This window comes from Rhamphochromis sp. 'chilingali' (assembly GCF_963969265.1).
Source record: "Rhamphochromis sp. 'chilingali' genome assembly, chromosome: 5".
NCBI classification, from domain to species: Eukaryota; Metazoa; Chordata; class Actinopteri; order Cichliformes; family Cichlidae; genus Rhamphochromis; species Rhamphochromis sp. 'chilingali'.
In genome coordinates, this window is record NC_137932.1 from 40,949,956 (window position 1) to 40,966,383 (window position 16,428).

A 16,428-nucleotide genomic window follows, 5' to 3' on the forward strand; every position below is an offset into this window, starting at 1 on the left:
GTTTAGGTACATACACAGATATGAAAAAAAAAAAACAATGATGTAAAGTGTTGACTTGTTGGTTATAGTTAATCAGTTTGTGATATATATTGTTATTGGGATAAAAACAAACAATCTAAACACTTTTTCTGTAAATTCAGTGAATAATTTATGTAATCATCACATGGGAAGTACTATTTATTTATTTTTTTACATCTGACAAAGTCGGTGTCAGACTTTGTTACAGAGGTAGCCCCAAATTTAGGAACAAGCGCCTCAACTTGTTTTGGCTGGTCTCTCTGGGATGCCACGGTGACTGTTGCAAACTGTCACCTAAAGCAACAAAAAAACTATTGCAGTAAACAGTGCATTTCCTGCAGCATGAAATAAACAATAGAGTATAACATAAAACGATAGACAAAGTTGTCATCCGATATATTTTGTCAATCTGGGGGAGCATCACAATGGCATAACGATTATAACGCACAACCACAAACCACATGAACCCTAAACCTACACAAACAGAAAATAAGAAAGAACTGCAAGGCTGAGGCTGTGTTGAGCATTCCAATCTTCAAATCTTTAAACCCGACCTTTAAAAAGAAACTCGGACTCTCAAACGTGGGCCGACATGCAATTAAGAACGGGAATCCAATTTGTCTGAAGTGCTGAAGCTAAAACTTATCGAAAATAAGAAGGATTTGAGTGGTTTTTTAAATGCTTCATTTATTCAATACAAATCTTGAAATGATTTCAGTGTGTTCATCGGCACGTATAAAGGCATCAGTATAACCACGACACAGTAACACCAACTCTGATCACTAGTTGCAAAATGTTAACAGTAACTCTTCTATCTCATACCTGCCGTGCTCATATTCAATTTTAATGCGATTAAAGAAAGATCAGGAGTCTCCCCATGTATGAACAACAGAATTAATAATGATAGCTGTGTAAGGAATCTGAAGAAATCCAAACATTAGTTATGGTTATAATCGCAGCAATCACACCAGAAAGCCATGTCAAATTTATTCAGCTGCAAGACATCAACCAGAAACACACAGCTTAAGTTGTTTTAAAAAATACATGAAAAAAAGTCCTGCAAAAGATGGTATCTGTTTATCTCAACATCATGAATTCTGTCAGGAATTACCTAAGTCACAGAACCTAAAACTCACAGAGGAACTGTTACAACTTCTCCATGTTATTCGAAGAAACGTCCAGCCGAGGAGCTTGAAAAACTGGTCTCAAGACAAACTAGGAAAACTGGCTTAGTTTAAAGGTAGTTAAAGGTGAGATCACCTTACATCATATACTCTTGCACCTTACTGCAGAAACAAATATAACAAAAACACAAAACTGTGAAGAGAGCTGCTGAAATGATGTGCCATCGTCATCTGTGTCAGGTGAAAACGGACTTCAAGGGATGACTCCAGACGGTGAAAGACAAAAAAGAAAAGAAGACAGAGAGCTTGGTTTCCTTTCCTATGGAAAGAAAATACTAGAGGGAAAAGCCTGGGAAAAACTTTAATCCTCAAGATCAAAAGTATGCTAAAGTTCAAGTCTGACCGCATGATCTTGGATTAACAGGAAAATTGTTTGAAACTGTGCTTTTCACTTTACAGAGGTGTGTACTAGTACACAATTTCAATTAGGTATTAACTTTTTCAACACGGTCGTAACACCAAGACAGCTTTTTTACACTTTCCTATCCTCATATGAGAAACGAGTGAGGAAAATAACCCAAACAGTAGCCACAGTCTGCCAAGTCACAGGGCTGGACTGCCAACGTCTGGTATATTCGGTAGGTACTCTGATTACATGCTACAAGCTAACAGAGTAAAAGGTAGAATTACAGGTCATTTTTAAAGCTACAGTGTGTCAGCAGCAAAGGAGCCAAGTGTCATTCAGCATTTCATCCATGTAATGGTAGTAAAGCTCGACTTCAGCAGTTGTTTCTTATTATGAAACATCAGTTTAGGAAACCCAAAACTTCCCCTGTGTCAATATAAGTGCGTGGCTCCGCTACTGCAAGGTGGATTAGTGGTACAACTGTGCTGTTAACATGCATTACGTATTTTAACCCGGTATAAGGAAAGTTAAAAAAAAAGTTTATATATTCTTTTAATATAACCAATGATCTAATTATCATTAGAAGATGCCTCTTGAATAAACAGACTGGTTCTTTTATAGAGCTATTCTACTCTGAGTAATCAAAGTGCTTTATATAACTTCCCTCATTACCCATTCACACCGATTCATACAAGCACTTTTATCTATGGTTTACTCAACTCAGTCAACAAGTGCTTTTTATCTAACATTCACACACATTCATACTCCAATAGATGCATCAAAGAGCAACTTATAACTTAGTAGAAGACCTACTCTACTAGACTGTATCTAGATTCCACTCATATCACTTGTAACAATTGATTATGCTGAAAGAGCCCGACGGGTGCTGATAAGAGCAAGCAACAGTCACGATCTGCAAATAAGCTCTGCCATATAAGCCTAATAACACCTGATAAACAATGCTCTAAGGTCGTACAGCGCATGTTTGTCAAGATGTTTTCGGTGTTTTTATGACCTCACTTTGCTACCTAAAGCCTTAAAAAGTCTTAATCAACATGACACTGCAATCTCAGGTTTGCACTGGTCTGTTAAATTTTGCAGTTGTTCCTATTTTCATTGAAAGCATTCTCACTTTTGCTGAGAACTTGAGTGTTCTGGTCTTACTGAAGGCAAACTGTGATACCAGCAGTAGAAAGCTGCGTTTCTCTATCACACTTCTCCGAGGCTCCCACATCAAACAGCGCTGGGCTGCTGAGAGGACTTTTACCATGTCAGGATATTTGACATCTCTGCTCTGAATTAACACTGGCAGGCCTTCCATCACAGGTTGATGTGTTCAAGCTCACCTGTAAAAGCCCTACAGGCACTGGCTCAAAGGACAGTGGAATACTGGCACCAAACTTCTTAATTTAAACCGCTTTCAAGTGCTCAGCTCGACAAGACCTCAAGCTCCCTCACAGAGAAGAGCCAAGTCCAAGGGTAAAAGGGCAAGTTAGCTTCTTAGTTCTTCAATTCTTCTTTATCCAGTTTAAAACAAAAAATAGTTTTAAGTGCTGAACAGACCTATCTTATTTACAGACCAATAGTGTCAAATTTTATGAATAAATGCAATTCATCTTACATCTGAATCCCATATTGCTCAAGGTCTCACGTGAAAGAAGATCTAGAGGAATGGATATTACTCCACTCAACTCAACGTTCATATTGTCACTAACTGTAGTGATACTGAAGATAACACTGGCTCTGTTAAAGTGAAAAGACATCAAATATTTACAAATATATTATCTACTGAGACACAAAGAAACTGGAACTTTAACAGGACATGTTTTGCTGGCTCAGTAAAGCCAAACAACTTTCTCATCCTTCCACTACTGAAGCCTTTTTTGGACCCAAGTCATATGTAAGTCCTATCACTTATATATGTATATAAATAGCAGCCTGCAGTCTGAATTATTGAAATATACACCATCTACAGCACTGACAATACCGATACCCTGGCCTGGGGTATCTATCAATACCAAATATAGCTTCATTGCAGTTTCAGTGCCAGTGTTAAATTAAAAAGCTCGGAATCACTCTTCTGTATGAGTTTAGCTTCAACACTAATATCTTGACTGAAGTATTTGTTAGCAATTAAAAGAATTTATACATTTAAAAAAAAAAAAAAAAAAAAAAACACGAGAACCAGACCATAAATTAAATTTAAAAAATACATTTGTTGTTTACCTAATTTATTTGAATTCACTCATTACTGCACAGTTGATCGTGTATTTACAAAGTCCCAAGTTAGTGCTACCTAATCCAAATACAGGATTGGTACATCTGCAATACAGAAATCCAAAAAGCAATTTACACCTAACTGTGCTGGAAGAATCTTTACTCAATAAAACTAATCTTCTGAAATTGATCTAAATGAATTACAAATGAAAAAACACATTTTGACAGGTTTATATTCTTTTTACTTTGACACAATTTTTTCAAGCTAAAAGGATGATATCTTTGTATAATTACACCTTAATTATGTGATTCTCTGAGAATCACAGACTTTTCTCTACAACAGTTTAAAAACTTTTTTGGTAGAATTTGTGAACAGAAATGCAAGGATGCCCCTGATAGATCACAAATGTAAACTAGGGCTGCCACGATTAGTCGACTAGTCACGATTACGTCGACTATCAAAATCGTCGACGACTGATTTAATAGTCGACGCGTCGTTTGAAGCTTTGTAAGATCCAAAAGACGCAGAAATAAGTAGCAGGATTTAAGAGTGTAATAACGGACTGAAACAGAAGATGGCAGCACTGCATGTACAAGGATGCCAGCTGCCGTTAAACCCCGAAGAAGAAGAAGCTGTGTCCCAGAATTCATAGCGCGGCCCAGCTCAGTTTCCAACAATGGCGGCAGCTAGTTAGTTTTAATATTACTCTTATTATTCTTTCTGGGTCACAAAATAAACGTTTCACATATTTTCAGGCGAGACTGTAACTGTGTAAACCTCAAATATCTGCTCAGTTTATCAAGACACCACATATTTTCAAAAGCGCTCCGACGTTTTCGGAGACGTCTGTTACCCACTAGCTCGATAGCTAGCCGGGGGCTAGGCTCACTAGAGCTGTGAGAACACCGGACTCCCGGCAAATAGTTTTCAAACCCACCGCCTTCTTTCGCTCGTCAGGTTAAACGTGATATATAAGTCACTTAGATAACTTAAAAATGTTATTGTTTTGCCTTTTTTTTTTTTTTTTTTTTTTTAGTATTTTATTTGTTCCTGAGTAAATCGGTTTGGCTGAGATTAAAGTTATAGTTTTTACACAGCTGAATAAACGTCAAGCAGACAGCTGATTATCAGAAGTGTGAGATGCTGTTATAGTTTAGATAGCAAGGAGTTTATTAAACTTCACCGAAACAATCTGCAAATTTCATTAAAATTTAATAAACTATCATCCTGTCTTTATTTTTAGTTAGCACAGACCTTAAACACTTAAAGCTGTAAGCTAATGATAGTTATATAAGAGCAGATGCTGCTGGTGCAATAAGCTGTACGTTTTACGTCCAATGGATGATGATCTGATTAGTCGACTAATCGCCAAAATAATCGGTGACTAGTCGACTATCAAAATAATCGTTTGTGGCAGCCCTAATGTAAACATATTCTTTGTCGCTCTTTAAATCCATTCAGCAAAAGAACCAAACCCTTACACGTTTCTGCATGATCCAAATCTCCATCAAAACTTGCCATTTGGAGTGTACAGGTTACTAGTTTAAGACAGTCTTATGCCAACAGTCCACATCTTATCAGTTAGACGAGGTTATTTATATACCCAACAGTTGGCAAGTCAATTATCTGGCAACACCCGCATCACGAAGATGAAACACCCGCATCACGAAGATGAAACACCCGCATCACGAAGATGAAACAGTGTTTCAAACGAATCTGCAAAATGTCAGTGAAAATGACAGATTAGCAAAGGGCGCGCGTGCATGCACGCACACACACAAAATCAAAGGCAGTGAAAATCCAAAATGGAAAGCATCACGGATATAAGGCCTCAAACCTGTACTCAGGTCAACAGGGCTAAGGCACGGCTGTAGGAGCCACAAGAAGAAGCTCTGGTGCTAATGTTTGCCAGAGGGCATGTGGAAAGTCCAGAGTCCACTTCGCAATCACACTGAGAATTTGTGGCAGAACTTAAAAACCTCTCTTCATGTGGGGCACAAGAGTGTCCGAGGCCAGCTTTGCAAATTACCACAACATGCACACAAGTAAAAGAGTGGGTTTAGTGAAAGCTGACAAAAAAGGGGGAAACATTTGCATAGATTTCTGATACAACTAAAATACCACGTGCCCTAAATCCAAATAGATGACACTTGTCATTGTGAACAGGCCTGTCCGTCACAGGGGTGCCAGTCCTGCTACTTCATGACTGATTGAATCAGTCACAAAAGCTTTATGTTACAGCGTGGAGATGCCAGTGAACAATTTGCACATTTCAAACAAAATAATTTAGGAAAATTTACAACCTGATCTTTGACAAATATCAAATATAGCTCACTTACATTTGGCTTTCTCTGAATAGTCATATATATATATATATATATATATATTACTCAATGCAGCTACCACGAGAAGCCTTTCACAAGACCTGTGATTAAATGCTATCAAACATTAGTCAAAGTTATTTTATTAGCATGTTTTCATACGCTGTAGTTATTGCAGGTGTATTAACTTTTCCAATCCTACAAATTACTCGAGGATGAAATGTAGCAGGTGTGTTAGATTAAACTGTACGCCCAACAGTTTAAAGCGTCTTCAGATTTACTTTTTATGCCAACGAAATGATAACTGGATAAGAAAAAAAGCCTTCTGCAGATCAAAAGGCTCATCACAACTGCGCAACTGGCATGCACATGTTTACAACTTGAAGGGTGAAAATTCTTGATTTTCTGTCACTACGTACTGTCAGTATCATAAAGGATATGACCGGATGCTGTCCAGCAAAACTGATCTGTATTAAAAATGGAAAAATTACTCCGGGGGAACAATCCTGGCTACAATCCCAGGTATCCACTTAGGTGGGTCTGGGCAGATAAGAAGACATGATTGAATGTTTGCTAGCTGGCTAACATTAGCCAAGTTGCATTGTTAGCCTGACTAGCTTAAAAACAACGTCCAGGTATCCTCCACTGTTGAGCTGTTTTCCCAATTTAATCGCTGCCAAAAGGAAAACTGTATCTCAGAGGCAACCGTGGTGATTCTCCACCCGTGCTGCTAGAAGGATGAGGCTGACGTCTCCACACGCATCAGCTAGAACCATACCGCTTTTAGCATTTAGCCGCGCTTGATAACGAAAGACACATGGGTGATGATGATGATGGTGGTGACAGCGATGAAGGCAAAACCGCACAGATATTTCATTATAAGACACTCACCCAGAACCACCTGGACACGCTGAAGATCACCTTCGAGTCATATTGAGAAGAAAGTAGCTGTTATCTGATGAAAAACGTCGCTGACGGAGAAAACGGGCTAAGTTGATTAGAAAAATGTTGTCGCGGCAGAGGAGGCTTGCAGTGTGTTGACAGCTCAATGGGATAGACCGAGTACTACAGCAACGATGAACTGGCCTGAACTGGCTGTCTGACTGCAGGAAGTGACGTCCATCTTTTCGCGTGACGTCACGTAAGTAAGCGACGAGCACTTTTCCCTTAGAGAAAATATTATAACAGCTGCAAAGGGAACGCTGCCTCATGCTATAGCCTTGAACGCAATAAATAAATAAATAAAATAATGCTGGGCTAGCAAGGAGTCAGTGATGCCTCTAACACAGCACAGTGTACGCACAATATCAGTGTAAGGAGGAAGTACAGATTTTTTATTGGTTATTTACGAAAATGTTTTAGAGTTTCTCAAGAAGAAGCGATGACGAAAGCCATTGTTGCGAGATCGATCAACTTTAGACCAGACAACAAACGACGGAGGCTCCGGAAAAGTGCAATCAAACGATGAGTTTTATTATCACAGGAGAACAACCAACCGTCAGCATACGGAATGGGTTGCTCTGACAAGAATACATTGGGTTCTGGTTTTATAGGACAAAATATCACACCTACGTCAATACAGTTCAAAAATACATGGTGACAGACGGGCAAAAGTTCAATTCGTGCAGACAAGGGTTCATCACGTACATATAACCTTACACCGACATATAACTTCTCCTTTCTACATTACTTGCCTTTCAAGGTAATAACTTCAGGTCTTAGCATTTCTGAGAGCTAATAATGGACCCTCGTCATTAATCCCTAAGTAGAGTACTTTTGCAGCCAGTCTCAAACTGAAGTAGAAGACGCTTAGGCCTTCACTCAAACCTGCTACTAGATTAATATGTGTATTGTAAGCATGCATGCAATTAACCTGCTATGTTCTCATCTTCTCTCAACATGTATCATCTGGACACTCTCACCAGTGAAGCTTAAAACCTTCTAGAATGGAACATCAACTCTTAACCAAGCACATTTATGCATTGTGTATAAAATGAACTCAACCTGTAAAAATAGAAAGGTCAATGTGATGACAGACATATTCAATGCAATATAAACCCTGTAAGAGATATTACTGATAAATGATACTGTGAAACATTTTATTAATACATTCTTCATAAGGCAAATTATATGGTAGCAATAAAAGAATCTCTGAATCCCAACACCATCAAACGCTTTATTGCTAAATAGAGTAAGAGTTTTAGAGTTTCCCGAGATTCGGGTATCAAATATCTGCTCTGTCAGCTGTTCATCGTCCTTTTTCGTTGTATTTTTTGCTTGTTTGTTTTACGTTCTACATAGTTTTCAGAGCAGGTTTGCTTATTCCAGCTTTCATTGTTTAAAGTATTTTTGCTTTGGTCAGTTTTGAGTAAGAAGAGAGTATAAAGGCTCTGTGGATCAGGGGCGGATCTAAAGGGGTGGCATGGGGTGGCAAGTGCCACCCTAGTTTTGCATTGTGGGGTGGCGTGGGGTGACATGTGCCACCCTAGTTTTGCATATGACAGTGTGGGGTGGCGTGGGGTGGCATGTGCCACCCCTAGTGCCACCCTAGTTTTTCGCATATGACAGTGTGGCAGTGTTGTTTATTAAAATAAGATAGCATTAACACTTTAGTCTAGCACTAAACTTCACCATGATATTGTCATGAATAGTAGCGCACACTAAACCAGGTGAGAGCCACAAATATAGTTATTTCACTGTGTTTATTGAGCACATGTTGAATGCTTTCTGCTTTTTGCAACTTCATAAATCTTGGGGGTTTACAAAGAACTGATCAAAAGAAATTAAGATATCCAAACTTGACATATTTAATCCCTAATTCAGCCAAGCTTCATAAAAACTAGATAATTCTTTCTCCTGCCAAAAGCAGTGAACACACAACTTAAGTTCATATACCCCATTTGTAAAACACATACCAAATCAATTGCTCCTTTGACAAAGAAATTCAGCAACCCACGATTATATAATCCTTTATTCAGTAACAACCATGTATTCATGAGTGAAGATTTAGTTTCTGATTTATTCCTCACTTGTGCACTTCAACTATTGTGTCACTCCTGTGCAATTCACCTCCCCCCTTTGCTAGCCAAATTTCAAGGTAAAAAAAATGTTCTTTTTTTTTTTTTTTGTCTGTCCCGTTTGGCTCTTTTGCCATCAGAATTGTTGTCTAAAGGCAAACAAAGATGCCTAACGGATTTACTTTACCAAATTGACCATCCCAGCCTTGCCGTAATGGTCCATTTGATTGACCTTTTATTGTTTATTTTATTTTCACTTACTGAATACGGGACAGACTTGACTGGTAGAAAGAAGGGGAGAAAGAAAGAGGGAAAGAAACAGCTGAGAAGAGGGACGGGGGAGAAGGGCAAAAGACAAAAACCAACAGAACGGGCAGAGAGAAAAAAAAATGCATATATCAATCACCTGGATCACCTGCTGAGAAAGAAAAAAGAAAGCAAGCAGAAGAGAACAAGAGTAATAGAATAAACAACATCACAATGATATATGGGAATATGACAGTAAATACTAAATGTTAAACATTATTGTGCAGCACATAAGATCAACAGAACACAGTGTGCTTTGAGGTAGGAGCCAAAAAGGGTGTAGTTTGTGGGTGTGATCACCCTTGTGTACACCTGTGAGCATGGACGCGCTTGTTTTTAAAAAGGTTCCTTCATCTAATGATCTGCTAGAGGGTGTGGGGGGGCCACAGCCCCGTCCTCCAGGGCATGAAGCAGGTATGGAGGAGATCAAAACTCCAGACATCCAGAGGCCCCCAGAACACAAGAGACCAAGGAAGACCAACAGAGGGGCATCCGCGCCACTGTCCCAGAAAGAGCTGAGGAGAGTCCCAGATGAGGGGTCACTCAGCAGCCGCGGAGCAGAAGCCAGGGGGGGTTGCAGTGACGCGCCCGTGAGCTCCGCCGGCAGCCAGCCGTGCCTGAGTGACCGAGCCCCAGGCCGAGAGGCCGGGGGCACCCCACCTCCGAAGTGGCCCGAGCGAGCCCCAGGCTCCAGGCCCCGCCAAGGAGTGAGCCGGTGTTTACCTGGACGCCCATCCCCGGACACAAAGAACCACCAACGCACCGATGTCTGAGGGAGTCCGCCACTGGCAGGGGAAGTGGTGGTAGGGGGAGATAGGCCTCCAAACCTTGGAGGGCCTGAGATGTCCCCAGAGAGGTGGCGCCTGACACCCAACCTGACATATAGACACAGACATACAGGCACACACAAACACAAACATCCATTCCCACCCTCATGCTCTCATATGCACTCACTCCACACTCAACCAACGTGGAGACAGACATAAAGAGACGCTGTACACACGATCACACTCCCCAAGCGTACTCTACAAACCGGGTCTAGGTACCCTTGCCCCTGGAGGGGGGAACTGCACCCAGACCCAGGTGGTGTTACCCTTTTCCCTGCGGTGGGGGGAGGCAGACCGCCCCGACTCCGCAGCAGCAGGAAGGCCCCACACTCCAGACCGCAGTCGGACGGCCAACTCCTCCTCCTAGCCCCCCCGCTCCAGCAGGTCGCAGAGAATGGGGGTGAGAGAAGACTCCAAACCTCCCTCCACCCGCTCATATGTAGTGTTGATGCATGTGTGTTCTAAGGTGCATTTAAAACCCAGGGGGGCATGGAGCTACCTGCCAGAGAGCAGCAGGTAAGCGCATAGTCCCTCCTGCTAGCCCTCAATGTCTACGTGTATTCAAAATTGAGAGGTGGGTAACAACGCCAGGGGTGAGGTGTACACCCTGATGGTACTTTGGATTCCGTGTATCGTGCCCACCCCCAAGATCCTATATGTATGTGTAATGAGAGTGTGAGTAATGTGAATGTCTAAGTTGTGGGATAAAATTGAGGCAGAGGCAGCCAGAAGGGGACAGAGGGCGGGGGGGGGTAGCCTCCTCTGCACCCTGGTGACATACCCCTACTCCAAGGTCCTGCATGTGTGGGTGGTTGTGGTGGAGCGGGAAGAGGGAGGCAGCTGGAGATGGGGAGGGGGTCAGCTCCCCCGCTGACCCCAGTAGGCACCCCCATACTCCGCGACCCGCCAGGGAAAGGGGGCCCAGGCCCATCCAGACCGGGGCCCAGTGCAGCAGCGCCTCCTGGCCCCACAGAGCCCGGGACAGTCCACCCAACCCCACCACAGAGAAAACTGCACCCACCCCACCATCCACTCATCTTCCAGACTACATAAGACAATAAACACCCAGGCTGAGATCTTCCTCCACCTCTCCTGTATCTCCCCCTCCTGCAGAGGGAGCTCCTGAGGAGAGGAAAGCTGTGACAATCTCCCCCACCAGTTGAAGAGCCCCCCAGGTGGCTCGATGCACCGGCGGCACCCTGCTCCAGGGCTGGGCCCCCATGCACCCACCCGCCCACAACCCCGGCAACACACCAACCAGGACCCAAGCCCCCGAGGCCCGGCCCGGGTCCCAGCCCAGAGATGGAGCGCCCCCAGAACCTCACGCCCATCCCGGACCCACCCAGGGGCAGCCAGGCTACCAGGTCAGTAACCCACGTCCGTCAGCACAGACCCTCCCCTAGCCCCGCTGCACGCGGCCACGAGGAAACAGTCACCTGAGAGCCAACAGAGCCCCTAACCGGACATGACCGCTACCCCGGGTTGAGCCCCCCAAGGAAGATGCCTCCGGGGAACCCCCCGACGCCCTAAGCCTGTCCCTACCCCCACACCAATCACAACAGTGAAGGCGGGACCAAACTATGACCCCCCACCCCCACTAGGTGATGGAGCTGATCAAAGGAGCCCAGAGCAATTGATCTGATGTGGTGGCAGAGGCTGTATCAAGACTGATGTAATCTAATAGATAATTTCTATACTGGTTAGAATTAAGATTATTTTTATTTTTCCAGTTCATGAGGACTGTTTTCTTGGCTATGCATAGGGCAGTGAAAACCATATGGGCGATATTCTTTTCTGAAGTGACATTATCTAAGCTGCCCAACAAACACACTAAGGGGGAAGTTGGAATGTTACATTTCAGACACTTCGATAAGTCTTCACATATCTCGCGCCAAAACTTCTGAACTGGTGGACAGAACCAAAGAGCGTGGATATAATTGTCCGGTGAATTGGTTTGGCAGTGTGAGCAGTTGTTGGTAGACGTAAAGCCCATCTTGAACATCCGATGACCTGTATAGTGCACTCTATGTAATATTTTGTATTGAATTAATTGAAGACTGGGATTTCTGATTAGATGAAAGGTTTTTAAGCAAATCTGAGACCAGAAGTTTAGGTCTAAGTTAACTGATAAATCCGCTTCCCATTTTGCAATAGGAAGTGATATTGATTCGTCTGTTTTAGAAAGCATTCTGTATATTTTGGATAGTAATTTGGGGGTTTTAAGAGTAAGAAATTGAACCACACTTGGTGGTGTTTGTAGTTCAACTTGACCCGGTTTAAATTTCTTTTTTACTATGGATTTAATTTGTTGATATTCTAAAAATCTTTTCTTGTTGATCCCATATTGTGTAACTAGTCCGTCAAATGAAATAAATTCTGTTCCTTCTAGTATATGTTCTAAATATTTGATTCCTTTATCACTCCAATCTGAAAAGTTTATCATATTATTGTTTTGTAATATGTCAGGGTTGTTCCAGATAGGTGTACGTTTGCATGGGATTAATGAAGACGCCGTCAATTTTAGAAACTCCCACCATGCTGTCAGAGAAGAGCTGATGTTGATGCTTTTAAAGCATTCATGTCGTTGGATGTTTGAGCTGATAAATGGTAGGTCTGAGATCTCTAGATTATTGCAGAGTGCTTGTTCTACATCTAGCCAAGGTTCATCTAAGAGGGTATGTTTTAGCCATCCTGAGATAAACTGAAGCCTGTTGGCTAAGAAGTAGTGCTGAAAGTTAGGTAGTTCTAATCCTCCTCTATCCTTGGTCTTTTGTAGTGTTTTTAAGCTTATACGTGGGGGTTTATTTTTCCAAAGGAATTTGGACATACATGAATCTAGAGATCTGAACCAATCTTGTGGCGGTTTAGTTGGGATCATTGAGAATAAATAATTTATTTTTGGTAAGACCATCATTTTTATAGCGGCAACCCTTCCTATGAGTGATATGGGTAGACATTTCCATCTAGCCAGATCATCTTCTACCTTCTTTAAAAGTGGGATATGGTTTAATTTAGTTAGATCTGCAAGCTTGGGAGAAACATTAATACCTAAATATTTTATATTTCCCGATTGCAGTGGTGTAGAAGAGGAATTATGGAAGGAGCTATTAATCGGTAGGACTGTAGATTTTGACCAGTTAATTGAGTAATCTGATATTCTTGCAAAAGAGTTTATCAATTCAATCACCCCAGAGATATTGGTTTGTGAATTTTGGAGAAAGAGTAACACATCATCCGCATAAAGGCTGATTTTATGTTCCACGTTCTTGCATTTTATGCCCTTAATTACTGAATTCTGTCTAATTGCTGCTGCTAGTGGTTCAATAAAAATTGCAAACAGTGAAGGGGAGAGTGGGCATCCCTGCCTGGTGCCCCTCAAGAGACAGAAGCTGGAGGATGTCTGGTCATTTGTTCTAACACAAGCTGTTGGGGAATTATGTAATATTTTTAACCAGTTTATGAAAGAGGATCCAAAACCAAATTTGTGTAAAGTTGCAAATAGAAATTTCCAGTTAACTCTGTCAAATGCTTTTTCTGCGTCTAAAGAGAATATTGTAGTTTCTAGGTTTTTACTGTATGAGTAGTCTATCAAATTAAGTAATCTACGTGTATTTGTTGATGAGTGCCTACCTTTTATGAAACCAGTTTGGTCAGGATGAATTAAGAGGGGGGTTATTTTCTCCAGTCTCTTTGAGAGAGCTTTGCAGATTATTTTAAGGTCTACATTTATAAGGGATATTGGACGATAGCTTGAGGGATATACAGGGTCTTTGCCTGGTTTTAGCAGGAGATTAATGTTTGCAGAATTCATATTTGATGGAAGTCTGCCCTTTTCTTTAATTTCCAACAACGTTCTGTAGAAAACTGGTGCTAGAATCGACCAGAATTCTTTGTAGAATTCTGCAGGAAAGCCGTCTGGACCTGGAGCCTTATTATTGGGCATACTTATCAGGGCTTCCTGGAGTTCACCTGGTGTCAGTGGTGAATCCAGTGCCATTGCTTGAGTGTCCAATAATTTTGGAAGAGTTATGTTGTCCAAAAACTGATCAATTTCTTTTTTAGATGGGTTTATTTGTGGTGAATACAACGTTTTATAGAAATCCCTGAAAATGTTGTTTATTTGTATCGGATCATATATTGTGTTCCCAGATGAATCTTGAACAGCACATATAGTTGTTTTTTCTTTATTTATTTTTAGCTGGTTTGCTAGAAATTGACCGGATTTATTACCATGTTCATAATTTTGTAGGCGTAGTCTTTGTACTAAGAATTTTGTTTTTTTATCAATTATCTCATTTAATTCTAGTTTAGTTTTGCGTATTTTGTTCAATGTTTCCTGATCTTGGTGGGACGCGTAGGCTTCTTCTAGTGATTTGATGTTTTTTTCTAATTCCTGAATATTTTTGTTTTCTTTTTTCTTTTTATGTGATGAGAAAGAAATTATTTTACCTCTCAAAGAACAAAATGTTCTACAGGATCGAATCACTCAGTGCCTTGCATGCTCTGCAGTGGAGTGGTCGCTGACAAAGGGCCAAGAAAAACAGAAAGATCCTCTCCCCACTGCAGCTTCAGATGTGCTAATCCAGGCTCTTCATCACTTTTGCAAACAAAATTCCACCTTTTTATATGGGACACACGGGTTGTTTTCTTTTGGCCTCAGAAGGGACTGACATGAGGCCCAGATCAAGCCATGCTAGCTCAGCGTTTGTAATGGCATCAGACCCCTAAATGACAATTTGTCTTTGGGTCTATTTTTAAGATGGTAAAAAGTTTTAATTGCCAAGTCTCCAACAGAAAGGTTCAGGACAGATTTTTTTCAATATAGAATTAAAGTCAATCTGTTACTATGGTTGCAATGACTGATCTGAAGACTTATACAGCTACATACATGGGATATCTCCATATTCATCAACATTCGATAAGCTTTTGTGCATTCACTTTTCAAAGGTAGTTAAGACAAATCTATTGCAGATATATAAATTAGAGATGGACCGATCTGATATTACGTATCGGTCCGATACTGACGTAAATTACTGGATCGGATATCGGAGACAAATAAAAAATGTAATCGATCCATTAAATATCAAAAAAGCACCTCACAAAACTTGTGACATGGCGTAACTCGGCTCATAACCGTAGCACGTTGCAGCAGTGTGGTCACATGATAGAGCGGCTGTGTGTATTTGTAGCAGGGGCGGAGCCTGGGGGTGGCTTACTGGGCTTAAGCCCGGGTTGTTTTGTCAGAAGCCCGGGGTCTTTTGGAGTGTAATTTTTCATTGTTAGATGTCTGGCTGACAACTGTATAAAAGAAAAAGTACACACAATATTCGAAGCACATAGTGCACACTGTGGGAATTTACGACTGTGCGTGAATCCCCCCTGATATTGGTATGATCCGAGCTCAGGCACTAAGCGACTGAGCGAGGGGGCGGGGCAGCTGCTGCCCGTGAGTGCGCTGTTGGAGAAACTGAGCCAGCCATACTAAGGAGAGCTTAAGTTTGACCAGGTACCAAAGCAAATCATTCGTACCGTATAAATAATGTAAATATGACGGTGAATCACGAAAGATTGATATCAAACTGATCACTTGACCCATATTAAGTTACTTGCTCTTCAAGTGAATCAACAAATGGCGAAATGAAAAGCGAACAAATGCAATTTTTTTAAGAGTCTTAGCTTACATGTGTTTATTTCATATTTTCAGTTCTTACCCTCCCCGACTAAATCGGTTTCAGTTATGTACTGAAATATAAGAATGGACATTAGAGGGTTCTTTCAAAGAAAAAACTCTGGTAAATGTTATTTTATATATTATGCTTTGTATGTTGTTCAGTATATTTCTATGCAAAACAAGAGGGGTTTCAGTACACAGCAGGATATTCACATTTGTAACCAGATATTTACATACACTTTAGGGAGAAATTTTTTTTACTGTACAACATCAATTTAGAGTAAACTTTTGTTAGATAAATATTGAAATATCTTTTGAATTAGTTTAATGTCAGAATAAAGAGAGACAGAGCTTTCTGTTTTTTTATCACTTTGATCCAATTTAGGAGTACATGTACACTAAGTTTGTTAATTAATAAGAAACTCCAGACGATTCCATTCTGAGCTGAAGAAGCTTCTGATAGGTTAGTAGAGTCCATGTGAGTAAATTGGTGGCACACCTGTGGATGCATATAAGGCAA

The 16,428-nt window shown here is 41.1% G+C and overlaps 1 protein-coding gene across 3 annotated transcripts in view; it reads right to left on the reverse strand.

The window, feature by feature from the left end:
- Positions 1–7,171, reverse strand: part of atp13a3 (ATPase 13A3) — a 46,104-nt gene extending 38,933 nt beyond the window's left edge. For 2 of the 3 annotated variants that reach the window (XM_080883071.1, XM_080883069.1), the window contains exon 1: positions 6,979–7,171. The gene's annotated coding sequence lies outside the window, so the exon portion shown is untranslated. Of the gene's footprint in view, positions 1–5,402; positions 5,483–6,978 lie in introns of all 3 variants that reach the window. The other variant, XM_080883070.1, reaches the window with a different exon arrangement.
- Positions 7,172–16,428: the final 9,257 nt, after the last annotated feature.